At 44.6% G+C, this 13,076-nt stretch overlaps 1 protein-coding gene across 1 annotated transcript in view; it reads left to right on the top strand.

Moving 5' to 3' along the window:
• The first annotated feature begins 207 nt into the window (after positions 1–207).
• The window catches only part of gli2a (GLI family zinc finger 2a), an 88,462-nt gene continuing 75,593 nt past the window's right edge, over positions 208–13,076 (top strand). The window contains exon 1 of the mRNA XM_069663240.1: positions 208–350. The gene's annotated coding sequence lies outside the window, so the exon portion shown is untranslated. The remainder of the gene's footprint in view (positions 351–13,076) is intronic.

Raw genomic sequence — 13,076 nt, 5'->3', positions numbered from 1 at the left:
AAAAACAAAGCTTTTACGCGTCATGTTAGTTTGCTGAAAGCGCGTAAAACACGCACACACGAGCGCACGCACCTCTGGGAGAAGATGGATTGTAAGAAAAAGTTCGACTCGACTTCTGCTCCGCACTGAAACGCTCTCCGGGATAGCAGGGGGAGGTAATGTCGTGCAAACTTCTCTAAACTTTACTTTGACTCGGTTCATGGAGTTTTCGCGTTTTGTGCGCGTCGTGCGTTCAATGGTGGTGCCAACTCGATCCTAGTTTACGGGAATCAGACTCCAGGCAAAAGTTTTCCTCGGACAAAAAGAGTGGAAGAGCCTCGGTGTGGAAGTGAAAAGAGACGACAGCGAAGGTAAGCAAACTTTGTGGTGATGCTGACAGCAGCGGGTTTGAAAGAAGTCGCTTTATCTTTGCTCTTTGGTTCTGTACGTTCGTCTATCCAGCTTTTCTTTACACTCCAATGTTGTTAAAAGTGTTTTACTGCTGGAGTTCTCCTCCTTCTCTCCCCTCTTTCTGCTGCCTTGCGTGTCAGCGGCAGATGAGGCTCAGGGCAGCTCCACATCTCATTTGCACTTTGAACTTATCTGACACAGGAATCCAAAAAATTTTTTGTTCTGCAACTTGATCCATATGGGAAGAGATGTGATCAGGAGGCTCGGCGCCAATCCCCAAACATGTCTTAGAATGGTTCAGCACAAAACATGGGAGTGATTTCCAAACAGTGGAGCTTTGTCGAAATCTAGCATGCAAATAAAAAAAAAACAGCATGCAACTCCAATTTTAAAATCAAACACATAGAAAACCACTCTTCATCGCTGATTTCTTTTTAAAGCTTCAATAAAAACAATCACAACAACTACAAAGTCGCATTAATCGCGCCTCCTGCAGTCAGCCAAACTCTTCCTCACTTCTGCAGCACTTTACTTTTTAATCTCTTAATGCTACAAAGACACAGAAACAAACATGAGGCAGAGAGTGTGAGCAGCGCAGTATCAGCATGGTCACATTAGCGCCTGTGACAGGACTGTGGGAGATGTGTGCTTATTGTTGAAAGATTCAAAGTTTACTGTTTGCTCTCTAGCCCGGAGCAGTCAACAAACACTTGACGCCTTTGTGGGGCCCTTAAGCAGCTATATTTGCTGTTGGCTTTTACCCCTATCTACCAGGCGCTGCTAATGATCTCCAAACTCATGTGTGGACTTATGAGCCCCACTTTTTGTGAGTTGTTTTGGCCTACATTGAACTGAGGAGAACACATTTGAAAATCAAACGGCCCCCTCTTTGGATGCTGTTTTTTTTTTTTTTGCAAGCTGATGAGAATCAGACCTGGAAAAGTTACAAAGTTGTTTAGGATGAAGAATTTTAATGGTAGAAAACAAGAGGAACAAGTCAAATAAATGTATAAGAATGCATAAAAGCTGCTGATAACAACACTGGTGATCTTTGAATCGAGTTAGACTGCTTGCATGTGTGTTTTCCGCTTCACATGATGACAGCCCCGGTCAGTCCTGAGGCTGATTTGCATGAGAATAAAAAGAAAAAGTTTTAGTGCATTTGCCCATTGTGAGGAATGAAGAGTTCCAACAGTTAGGGCCTACGCAGAGTGAAAGGAGTAAAGAATGGATGAGCCTATTCAGCTCATTCAGACTCAGTTCGGGGGCTCCGCTCTGCAGCGTTCAGAGACCCATAGTGGCCATGTCACTTTCATCTCCACAGCCCAGCCCCTGGATGTGTGCGTCTGTGGCCCCCGTTTTCACACATCGCCTCCGTGCACAGGCCCCACTTTATTGATCTGGTTCCTTTTCTTGTGTGTGTCTCTTTTCTGGAAGTCTGCAGAAAATTTAATGAACCAAATACTGGAAAAGGAGTGACTGGGATGTGTGTGTGTGTGATGGGGGGTGGGGGGTATATGCTGAGAAGGAGGAGAAGAGGGTGGGAGAGGAGGAGGAGGGGGTTACAGCTTTTTTTGAAAGCAAATACCGATGAAGTCTAGCGTACAGGGACACAGAGGAGGGCTGGAGGAGAGGGTGAAGAGGGTGAAGTCTGAGTAACTCTGAGGAGGGGGAGGAGCACCTCCTCCACCACCACAACCACCCACTCCTGCTGAGTAAACTCAAAAGTTGAAGAGAAAGACGAGAGAATGCCTTCGACCCCGTCCCATCCCACTATGATGCTCTCTTCTCTGAGCGATAAGACACTGAACTGTAGGGATGAAGCCGTTCAGCGCGCTGTCACCTCATGACGGCAGACAGAAGAGAGAGGCCGCCCGCAGTGGGTGGGGTGTGGGAAGCACTTCTTAGGTTTCTGTGGTTCGGCTAAAAAATGGTTTGCACTGGAAATAAGTGGAGCTGCTGCTGTGTAAACCTCTGCAAAATATGTGTCTCTGGGCAGAGTCACAGAAAGATCATATAGGAGCTCGTGCAGGGACATGGATTCCCTTTTATTTCCACGTCAGTCAGCACTAATTTCAAACTAATGTGTCTCAACTGAAAGAGCGTTTTGTGTCTGCCTTCACCCAGGAGACAGTTACTGTAGGTTCAGAAAAAAGCCTTTGGATTCTTTTTACACACATGACTTAAATATGTCAGTTAAAATTATTTAACATTTCCTTTTAGTCTGGCGCAGGATGCCAACTGAAGTCTTCAGGGTACAAAACCTGTAGGAGTTCTTTTGCCCATCCATCCAATGACACCAAAGTGAACTCTTTATAATCACAACATGTTCTGCTGTGAAAGATCTGTGGCACCTAAGGCAATGTAGCTGAAGTGCAAACACACGTTTCTTTCAGTGCAAAGTGAAGTGAAAGTTTCGGGCTGAAAGCAATGATCATGGAAATCAGTAGAGATTCCTACTGATAATTTCGTCCATTATCGGGCTGTGACTACGGATAATTTATAAAATAATTCTGTGTTTAAATTATAAACACTTACCGGCCACTTTATTAGGTACACCTGTGCAATCTAATGCAGTTCAATACAACAGCACTGCCAGGGATTCTGCTTTTATCAAGTTTTGTTTTCTTGGGAGTCTGAAGTGTGTCAATTCATCATGTTTATTACTGAGGCTGTAGTTAAAGGTATTGTACTGAACTCAATTATATTTGTTCTCCTCCCTATTTACATACATGAGGGGGCCAGTGTTAGGAACACCTCTGAATATAACGCAGCTCAGTGCAGCCCCGTCACCAGTTATGACCTTGACATTACAGGCAACATAAAAGTAAATCTTCTGGCTGAGCTGGTGTGTTGGATTACATAAGATTTTTCAGGTGAACATAATGAAGTGGCCGGAGAGTTTATATTGATTCAAAAACGTCAGGAGGGAGCGCTGCCTGGACTCAGATTGAGTAAGCTTGAGTTGCTCGTTGGATAGAGACACACGTCGCCAAAACACAGAAGAAACTCTCTTTAAAGAATGAAAGTGCCTTTATTGTACTGGCATGGTCATGTTACACCTAAAAACAAACTCCGACACATTTCATGGTTTGACTCCCCGACGAAGCCGTGTTCGTTCATGCCTGTTTATAATAAATAATAATATGCAAATAGCATTTCCTCTGAACACACGATTGTGCCATTAAATTAGTTGATTTTACCCCAAACCCAGAAATACAAATACAATCATACAGAAAGAATGAGCTGAAAGCCATTATTGAACTATTAACATTGTTGATAAATTGTTTGTCCATTGACTGATTGATTCATTGATTTTATCAGCACAGCTCCAATAAATAACGTGTCTATTTTATGTGTTCACAGCAGTCCGTCCAGCAGTTAAGTACCTTATAATACTGAATTTAGATTAATGTATAGTTGACACACGCTCCATGACAGTCACAACGTAGAATCAGTAAAACAAATGAATGTTATTGTAACATCAGTAATCCGAGTGGGACTTCAGCTGTCGTGGTGTCGTCCCCTCTCAGATCTGCGAGGCCTGCAGCCCGTAGAGGAGGCTCCGTCCCGGACTGAATCTTCCTCATGTGCAGGGATGAATTGATGGGATTTTAATGGCCATTTAAGGGGCTGTAAAAGGCAGCAATGTGTTGAGCGACGCCACTGCGATCGCTCACAGTCAGCCTGCACTTCAGATGGAGGGAAAAGCGGGAGAGTGAGAGAGAGATGAGCGCTTACATTCATGTGTAGAGCCCTTCACTGGATCCCGGCTCCTTTGCTTCTGGCATGAGGACTGCACAGGACAATCCCCACTTGTTTTGACGCCTGTTGTTTCACCGGCCTCGAGGCGTCCTGTTCATTCTCCCTCAAGTGTGTCAGGTTAAATGGGCTCACATCATATCTGGGCTGGAGGGGAGAAGAGTTTTGGTAGTGGGAGGGCGCACGTTTCACCCCCCTCCTGCTTCCTCTCCTTTACACCAGAGCAGCTACAAGAGGGCACTCCAATCCCAGAACAGAACCTGAGGTTAGGCTTCCATCAAAAGGACCCTGTTCACACCGGAGGGCCTCTGAAAACACACGTCGTTGAGGAGCAGTGCCGAGGCTGATGTGCATTTAACAAGCTATTTTAAGGGCTGTACGGTAAAATAAGTGACACGCTCATTACAAGCCAATTGACCTCATCAATCACTGAAAGAGGAACGCACAATTGCAGCGGAAATAGGCTCTCGGGAAACTGTACTTGGAGTCATGCTACGCGGTCTTAGAAATAGAGCTGAAGTGATTAATCAATCAATCAAAAGACAATTATTTAGTCAAAGAATTGTGATTTTATGTCAAAATGTGTCAAACGTTTGCTGCTTCCTGCTCTTTAAATGGAAGGATTTGTGGCTTTGTGATTAAAAGTCGGGTTTGAATTGTTGAGAAATACTAAAACTAGTCAAATAAAATCAGTAAATCATAAAAAATAGTCTTCAAATGAAAGATAAATACAACCCCCTCTCTAAGTCGGTGCCTCTGTCCTTAAACTGCAGAGGAAGAAGCCTCAGTGAATATCTTCAAAAGGGAGGACAACTTCTCGTATACAGTGCTCTCTGTGTGATGCACGATGTGTCATCACCAGCACCGTCCAAAGATCTTCCCGTCACATCCTGGCCGAACTCCTCTCACACTCCTTAACTCACGCCCTGACTCATCGGAAACCCAGTTTCCCAAAAGCACCTCGGCAGTAACATCATCATTGTCTGTGGGCGCACAAAGGAACAATGGTGCTCGTAGCTCTGGGGTCTTCTGGGGAAACCCGGCCCAGGTCACGGGAGGTCACTTCATTTGTAGGAGGGGGGAGGGGGAGGCTAATTTCATTATCTCTACACAAGATAAACTCTCTGGACAATGGAGAGTGATGGGTTGTTTTTTTATCTCAACACTGTGAATTAGTTGTGTTTGCCTTCACTTTTCAGCATGTTAAGTCTTCAGGTGTGTTTCTTATGGTTGGTGCATTTTTAAAACGCAGATAGACGAATGAAGCTCCCATTGTTTCAGTCTTAAAGTTTCTCTCCTCATACGTGTTTGTTGGCTGGTTTTCTTGTCTTCAAGACGGCCAGTTAAATATCTCTCGGTGTAGGACAGTCGCTCAGTTTACAAAAGTTACCTCGGGCTTTGGAAACTTTTGGTTGGGAACGAAAATATTGCACCAATTTTTGTACATTTTAGTGATGAAAAAACATGCATAAATATGTAATCAATGAGGAAAATGATTGCTGCAGTTGCTCTTTTGTTTGCACATAATTCTGAGGGTGAAGAAGACATGGGAGGTTAGGAAGGGAGAGAGGGTGATTTGTTTTCCTCCTGAAATCTTACAAAGATTTTCTAGCATCCTGAAGTCTCTCAGTCACTGATTGTACTTTTTTTTTAAGATTATTTGTTTGGCCTTTTATGCCTTTATGGACAGAGAGAGCGGGGATGACACGCGGCAAAGGGCTGAGGGTGGGAGGTGAACCCTGGGCCGCCACATCAGTTTAACCGCAGAGCCACTGTTGGTACTTTAATCAATAAAAAGTAATGATTTATCATTTATATGTATAACCCACATAATTGTGCACCAATTTGGAGGTCTTTGAACGCCTTTAGCTTCAGCATTAGACCTATCTCCAGCAGTGTTGAAAGCTCTTACCAACTGCTCCTGCTGCAGCATGTGGGAAGTCAGGTGACGTGGTAGAAAGACTGATGAGACACTCAGGGATGACGGATGGGTCCAACAATGCACCAAGGAGACCAGGGTTGGCGTACCGCATGAAACAGAAAGTAAACTTTGAGTTATTATTAGTTTTCTTAACCTAACCGAGTAGTTACTCTAACCAAACAAGCGGTCTCTCTTCAACCACATGTTGAAACGGAAAAAGACAGAAGGGTAAAGAAGTTATGCTTCTGTACGAGACTCCAAAAGTTGCCCAGGACAAAGCGTCCAACCTGGGATTTAGTCTTCATCATAGGAACCGTTTCATGACCCTCAGTGACCCAGATTTCCAGGCTCCAGGACTGTGATAGATCCAGACTGTTGGTTGAGATATCAGACAACTTTGTGGTATATTATGGTGGAACACGAGAGCTCGTGTTTGTCTCCGCTCCATCCCGTAGTAAATAATCTGGCTGCTTGTGGCAAACAGATGATCAGCTGTTAGTGCCGTCTCGCTCTCAGAAGGAGAAAGCTCATGATTTCCCTTCACTGTATCATTATCACTTCCTCATCAAACACCCTGCAGGCTTTTCTGTGTGACTGTGAGCTGTTCAGATAGAGTGACACCGGCTCGCAGACAATGGTGTATTGTCTGCCGTGTTTGCCCCGGGCCCTAATCTGATGCAGAGGCAGGGATCGGGGTCCACGCAGAGGCCACCGACAACAAAGTGTACCCAGAAAGAAAGCGGAGAGGGATGTGGGATGTGTTTGTGCTGCTAACTCTGGGGTTTGTGTTGGGAGGGGAGAGGGCAAGTATTTTGTAAGTTATGATTTACACTATAGGCCCTCCCATAGATACAAAGTCAACGCAGCCTCAAGGGAAGGGTTGGTTGGGCTCCTTTTTCTTCTGTTTCCATATGATGGGGGATATTAGATTCCCAAATCACGCTGACTCCGTGCCAGGCCACAGTCTCCTCTCAGATAGAAGCCGGAGACAAGAGCCGGAGAGACAGAGAGTCAGAGTTGAGCTTGGATAAAGAGACATGTGGTTGTCTTTAGCAACAAGCTCCGAAACATTCCCCTCCTCCTCCTCCTCAACATGTCTGCTGCTGCCATCAGCTCCTCTCTTTTCTTTCGCTCTCTCGCTCTGGGCTAAATCGAGGTTTGCTCGTGTTTTGTAATCAGAGAGAAAGTGGAATGAAAACCGCACTGGTTACATGCAATGCCATCTTCCCCGCCTGGTTGTTTCACATGTAAGACTCTGTCAGGCTGCTCTTAGGCTGAACTCTGCGGTGTCGACAGGTGGTCGCACTGAGGAGGAGAATTCCAGGAAAAAGAAGTTGGTGAAGACGGCAGAAAATCTACATGCATGTCATTCTTAGTCCCATTTAGGAAACCTAATGCATGCACCTACACTAGTAGACCTCAAAACTCTGACACCCTCTCACATAAAAGGACATTTATAGTCACCAATTGTGACATAATGTCGCCATATCCCAACGCTAGAAAGTTGTTTGGTGTATGAACAGTATAAATCACGTAAATCAGGCACACAACCACAGGCTCACCCCGGACTTCCACTGGTTGTGTGTCCGTTGCGTAACAGCAGCGCTGCGGTTTGGAGCAGCATTGCTGCACAGCTGGAGCCGCGAAACCAAGGAGTTCCCGCGGTAATTAGAGAATCACGCGTGATCATGCGAGATAATATGAAATATGTGCTATAAAAACAATTACAAACACACGTGAGGTTATTGTTGGAGTATTACAGCGTATGTTATATGTACAGAGTGTTTTAATCTGAACATTAACAGGATGTTTTAATGTGGTTTCCGTGTCTGATTTCTTGTCTCGCTCGCTCTGCTTCGTGCTGAATTGATGCGCAGTGCTCTGCCACTGTCCTCTCTCAATAAAGGCATGAAAGGCCAAAAAAAGAATTTAAAAAAAAAGAAAAAAGAAAGAAATAGAAGCCCTGTGTAGCTCCAGCGTTGAGCTCCAGACTGCTGTGACGCAGCATGGACGCAGCGCAGCGGAGCAGGTGGAAGCACTCTCATTGACTAAAGTGAAACCTATCAGCTCCGCTGCCGTAACGGAGCGGAGATGGTCTGAACATGCATCTGGTGGACTTTAGCTGTCACACCACTTACATTAAGTGATCCTCAGCTTGTAAAACTAGCTGTCTAATATCTACTCTAGCTGTGTCGCACCATTTGGATGTCTGAACCAATACACTTAATGATGTCTGTGACGAATAGACTAGAAATCTTTTACAAGGCGAGGTGGTGGAGTTTCAAAGACGTTGGCATATACCATTCAGTGAAGAAATCCAGCTGGTTGCATCATGGGAAATGAAGGAATCACGAGTATTAACATCCTCCTCCTAGCTCTTTCTTGTCGATATGTTGGAGCGTCTCTCTTATGTGTATTAAGTATGTGTGCCGACACAAGTAAGATCTCTATCCACGCTAAAGCATCTAAATAATGCGACACATCTGTTGAATATAAGCCCGTTAAACCTCCTTTTATCCCCCTCTTTATTTCCATGATCATCTTTTAATGCGTTTTTATGCAGCAGAAGTTTGCATGTAGTTCTTATTTACTACCAAAGGAGCAAAAAGGTAACTTCACTGCAGCCTTAAAAGTTCCTAACACCAAGCTGTCTTCCTAACTTTACTGCCAAGTGTCCTTCAAATTGTCTTATATGAAAAGCTCAGTTTGAACCATTCACATGAAAAACACACATCATCTCTGCCCTGATCAGAAAAGTGTCACAGTGTGGACAGGACACTGAAATGATGAGAACAAGACCCATTCTCCAGTGAGCCATGGAAGTGTGGACGTAGTTATTCAGATCTCACCTGGTGACATGCTCTGACAGCTGCTGCTGACAGGTCCCGTGCCAACACAAACACACACACACACACACACACACACACACAAACACACACGTTGACACCCCTTAACTTCAAGGCAAGCCCCCTCCTGTCACCAAAGGGCGGAGATCCGACTGCGACGTTGCAGCAGCTGGCTCGTGTGGGACAGAAATGCTCGACCGCAGACTGTCGACTATCACAAGCACTTCTACTGTCGAGTAAAACTCCCCACAACAATGTGGAAGTTACTCCACAGAGAAACCTGACGGAAGCAGATGCCAACTTTGATTTGGCCAACTCTTAACTCAATGACTTGTTGGCATATCTGATGCACAGGAACACATACACACACACACACACACACACACACACACACACACACACACACACACACACACACACACACACACACACAGACACACTTGCATAAGTAGCTGCCGGGGCTACTGACAGCTGAAGCAGTCGAGAGTGAGTGCTAACAACACATTTGGGATGAATGACCCCGTCCAAGCTTCAGAGAGGAAGCCGGCTCGACTCAGCAGTGTGCAATGTGTCGCTAGTGACAGCTGTGACTTTTACACACACACGAACACACACACGCACACACCTTCATTACAGGGTTACAGGGTCAGTTTGGTGTCATTCAGCTGTGATCTGTCAGCAATAATGATATGCCAAATTCATTACGAATATAGAGCTTGGGTAGCGAGGGTAAATGACTGTTTTTGTCAATGGGGTCTGGTGGTTTTGAAGCGAGAGATATAAATGCTGTTTCAGGGTTGATAAAAGGACCTTACCTGTAAAAAAAGGTTCGTCTCAGTCGGGATTCTTTCTGTAATGTTGTCAGACACTTAGAATAATAATATCTGAGCTTGTTGGTGTCAAAAACGAGCACTTTCAGTGGACGTACTTTCATCAGGCGCAGGGCCCTGGCTTAAAAATTCCTCTTCCAGCACTTCAGAGCTCCTCCTGTAAACATACCTGCATCTGTTAGCTTGTAAGTTTATTCTACACCGTTGAATCAGCGCCTGCTCTCTCACTGTTGAGCTTTGATCCTCTGAAAACTCAGACTGCATCCATGTAGACCCCCCTACCCCCCCACCCCGGACTGTGTGTAGGCTGTGAGCTCCACATCTGTTTTCTGTTGGTTGAGGGAGACAAAGAGATCAACCACAGGATATTGCCTTTACTAGCAGGAAAGGTCAGGTTCAGGGGTGGGGTAAGAACTCATCCGAAGGGCTTTTCTCTGCTGTTGTAGATGCCGTTTTTATTACATCAGTTGTTAGCTGCTCATTACTCTGTGTCTTCTGCGATCCACTGGTTGGTTGGGTTTCGGTGGGGGATTTGTGCGCCCATATTCCTGCAGATTGTAACGCTTTGGAACGGACGGGACATTAATAAAAAAAAGTGGAATGCGGTGGGTTAAATTTCCCTTACTTTCTAATTTCCATGAGTTTCTGAGCCAAGGGAAGCACTTAAAGGCCTGCCTATACGAACCTGCACACTAGCTTAAAGAAAACATATTGTGGCAATACTCTGCTTCCCGCTTGAATGACCTGAATCTATACACGTGTGACAGCCTGCAGTGATGTTGTTTCAGTCTAATGGCTAATGTGCTGCTGTCAGACCTTTCACAATCTACTTTATGACCTTTAAGACCCGAGCTTTAAACCCTCACAGGAAGACAGGTGATTCACCCGTCGAGAATGCACCCTGTCCGAGTCTGAACTTGTCGTCTCCCACAGGTCTCTGAAAGTTGCCGTCCATTGCTGTGTATCATCTGTCAACAAAAACATTCTTGGTGTCATGCAAACTGCTTTTGATGATAGCAGGCCCTTTTTGCTGGATTTTTTAAGACATCTAAAGTTCAATGGTAAAAGGTGAAGATCAAATAAGACGTTAGCAACTTGCATTTAAATGACGTGAAGTAAAATGATGGCTCTTTCTTTGGCCAAGCATCAAATATTGTTGGTGTTTCAAGCTTGTATTTTCTCTAAATGTCTTTTAACCCGCATGAACTGATTTTTTGGCATTGTTGAAACAAGCTTAAAACCAATGTTAAAGTTTTTTAGCATTCTATTGTCTTTCAAAAGCTGATATGGAGCAACATTAGCAACGTTTCTGTCCATCTGACACTTTTTCAGCTCGGCTTTCTGAGGAAACTTCTGAGGGAAATACTTGAACAAACATCTTCACTGCGTAAACTAGCATTAGCGTTCTTCTGCCATGTGGTCCCGGGCTGGTTGTGTACGCTGTGTTTTAAGAGCGACGTTTTTAGATGAAAATAATGCCATGGCAGCGGTGCAAGACTGTGGTTTCTTTAAGTGAACCCAAAGGATTTACATTTTTGGGAATAGGTCAGATAGGTCAGATAAAAGGGGGGCCATGACATTAAACACAACTGCTGCAATCGACTGCTTAAAATGAAAGGAAAGGATAAAGTAGAGTAATAAAAGATTCTGGAGCTTTTTTTTCCCCTGATTTTAGGCCGCATGCGTCTCTTTTACTTCACCATGTCTCAAAGGCGTGTTCATATTTCTTCTCTTCATCCTGGACAATAAAAAGTAAAACTTTTTCTTCACGAAAAGTTGAAGCTTCATTTCAGTTCGTGTTCATTTCGGTAACTCCTGTGGACAGAGTCGTAGGCTACCTCTGCTCTCTTGGCTGATCTTGTTCTGTACATGCTTAGGTGGTGGTTTTTAACAACACATCTCATCCTGTTTTCTTTTAATACCAAAACATGAATCTTTGCCATAGAAAATGAATGAATCTCCTCATCTGACACCGACCCCCTGGCAGTGGTTACAGGTATTAATCTATAAAGATATAATCCGTCTTGTCACTGATGGTTTTGTTTGCTTTTTTTAACTAAAGGTGAAAGTTTTAGGATGTGGTTTAAAATCTATAGAGGATTTCAATGCATGAAAAGTGGACTGTGGGGCGCTGGTTTAGCTCAGTCGGTAGATGTACAGAGGCGACAGTCCTCGTCGCACTGATCGCAGGTTCGACTCCCGGTCTGCTGATCATTTGGTGCATGTCACCCCCCACTCTCTGCTCCCCACATTTCCTGTCTATCTTCAGCTGTCCTGTCTAATAAAAAAAAGAAAAAAATAAGAAAAGCTAGACTGTAATCCTTCATTCAGCTGAACGGAGCAACATTGCTTAATAAAGGCTGGACACTACACTTCAGTTCTGTGTCAAGTAAGAGCCGGTATTCTTCTTGGCTAGAAAGAACGCCATTTATTAAACAACAATACCAAACAATATCCAGCCAACCACCGCTCCTTTGTGCCTTTTAGTACAACTGAATGCTAAACAAGACATTTCTCAGGTAGCCGGAGTCGCAACTTGTAAATCACGAGGTAGCCACGCCCTGAAGTAACCCTGTTTTATCATCTCTTCTTGTCTTGTCTTAACAGGACTTCGGTTTGAATTAAGTTTCTCTTCTGACTTCTATACAACATACATTTGTATTTTGCAACCAATGGAGTCGCCCCCTGCTGACCATTACAAAGAATGCAGGTTTCAGGCACTTCCACACTGTGTGTGTGTGTGTGTGTGTGTGTGTGTGTGTAAGAATCACCCAACTGCAGTTAACTGCCAAATGACTCCAGGCTCAGACTGGTCACATAATAGAGATTAACAAGAGAGGCAGAACTTATTAATACTCAAAGGAATATTTAATAGTGCTGAGAAATCCCATCAGTAAATACCACTCGACTGTTGCTGCAGCAGCCAGGACTCAAAGTGTGTCGTGTTTTCTGAGGGAGGAAGCGTTTGTAAGCGAGCGAAGGCCTCATGGAGAGAACGCTCGGTGAGTTAAATTAAAGGCTTCTCATGAAACTGTCGGAGAGCACCGCAGAGAGTCCGGCCAACGTGGTGAAAGGCCGGCCGTGAGGGGGAAACAGCTCAGGCATGTAGTGAAGGCACAGTGAAAGAGGAGGTCTGAGTGCCTGCTCCTACACCTGTCCACCTGTAAATTAGATCTGACGGCTCCAGCATTCCTCCTCAGCGCATCATCGTGTTCAGCCTCAGCGGAGGAAGGGTTAAGAGCTGCAGCAGTGTGCAGACAGCATGGTTTCTGTTTGTATCACAGTTTACGGGACAGGCCTGGAGTTCTTCAAGTCTGTGTTAAAGTA

This window comes from Semicossyphus pulcher, unplaced genomic scaffold (genome assembly GCF_022749685.1).
Source record: "Semicossyphus pulcher isolate SPU_LCO1_2020_fin unplaced genomic scaffold, fSemPul1.0.p SCAF_15, whole genome shotgun sequence".
NCBI classification, from domain to species: Eukaryota; Metazoa; Chordata; class Actinopteri; order Labriformes; family Labridae; genus Semicossyphus; species Semicossyphus pulcher.
This window is presented reverse-complemented; position numbering and strand designations above follow the sequence as displayed.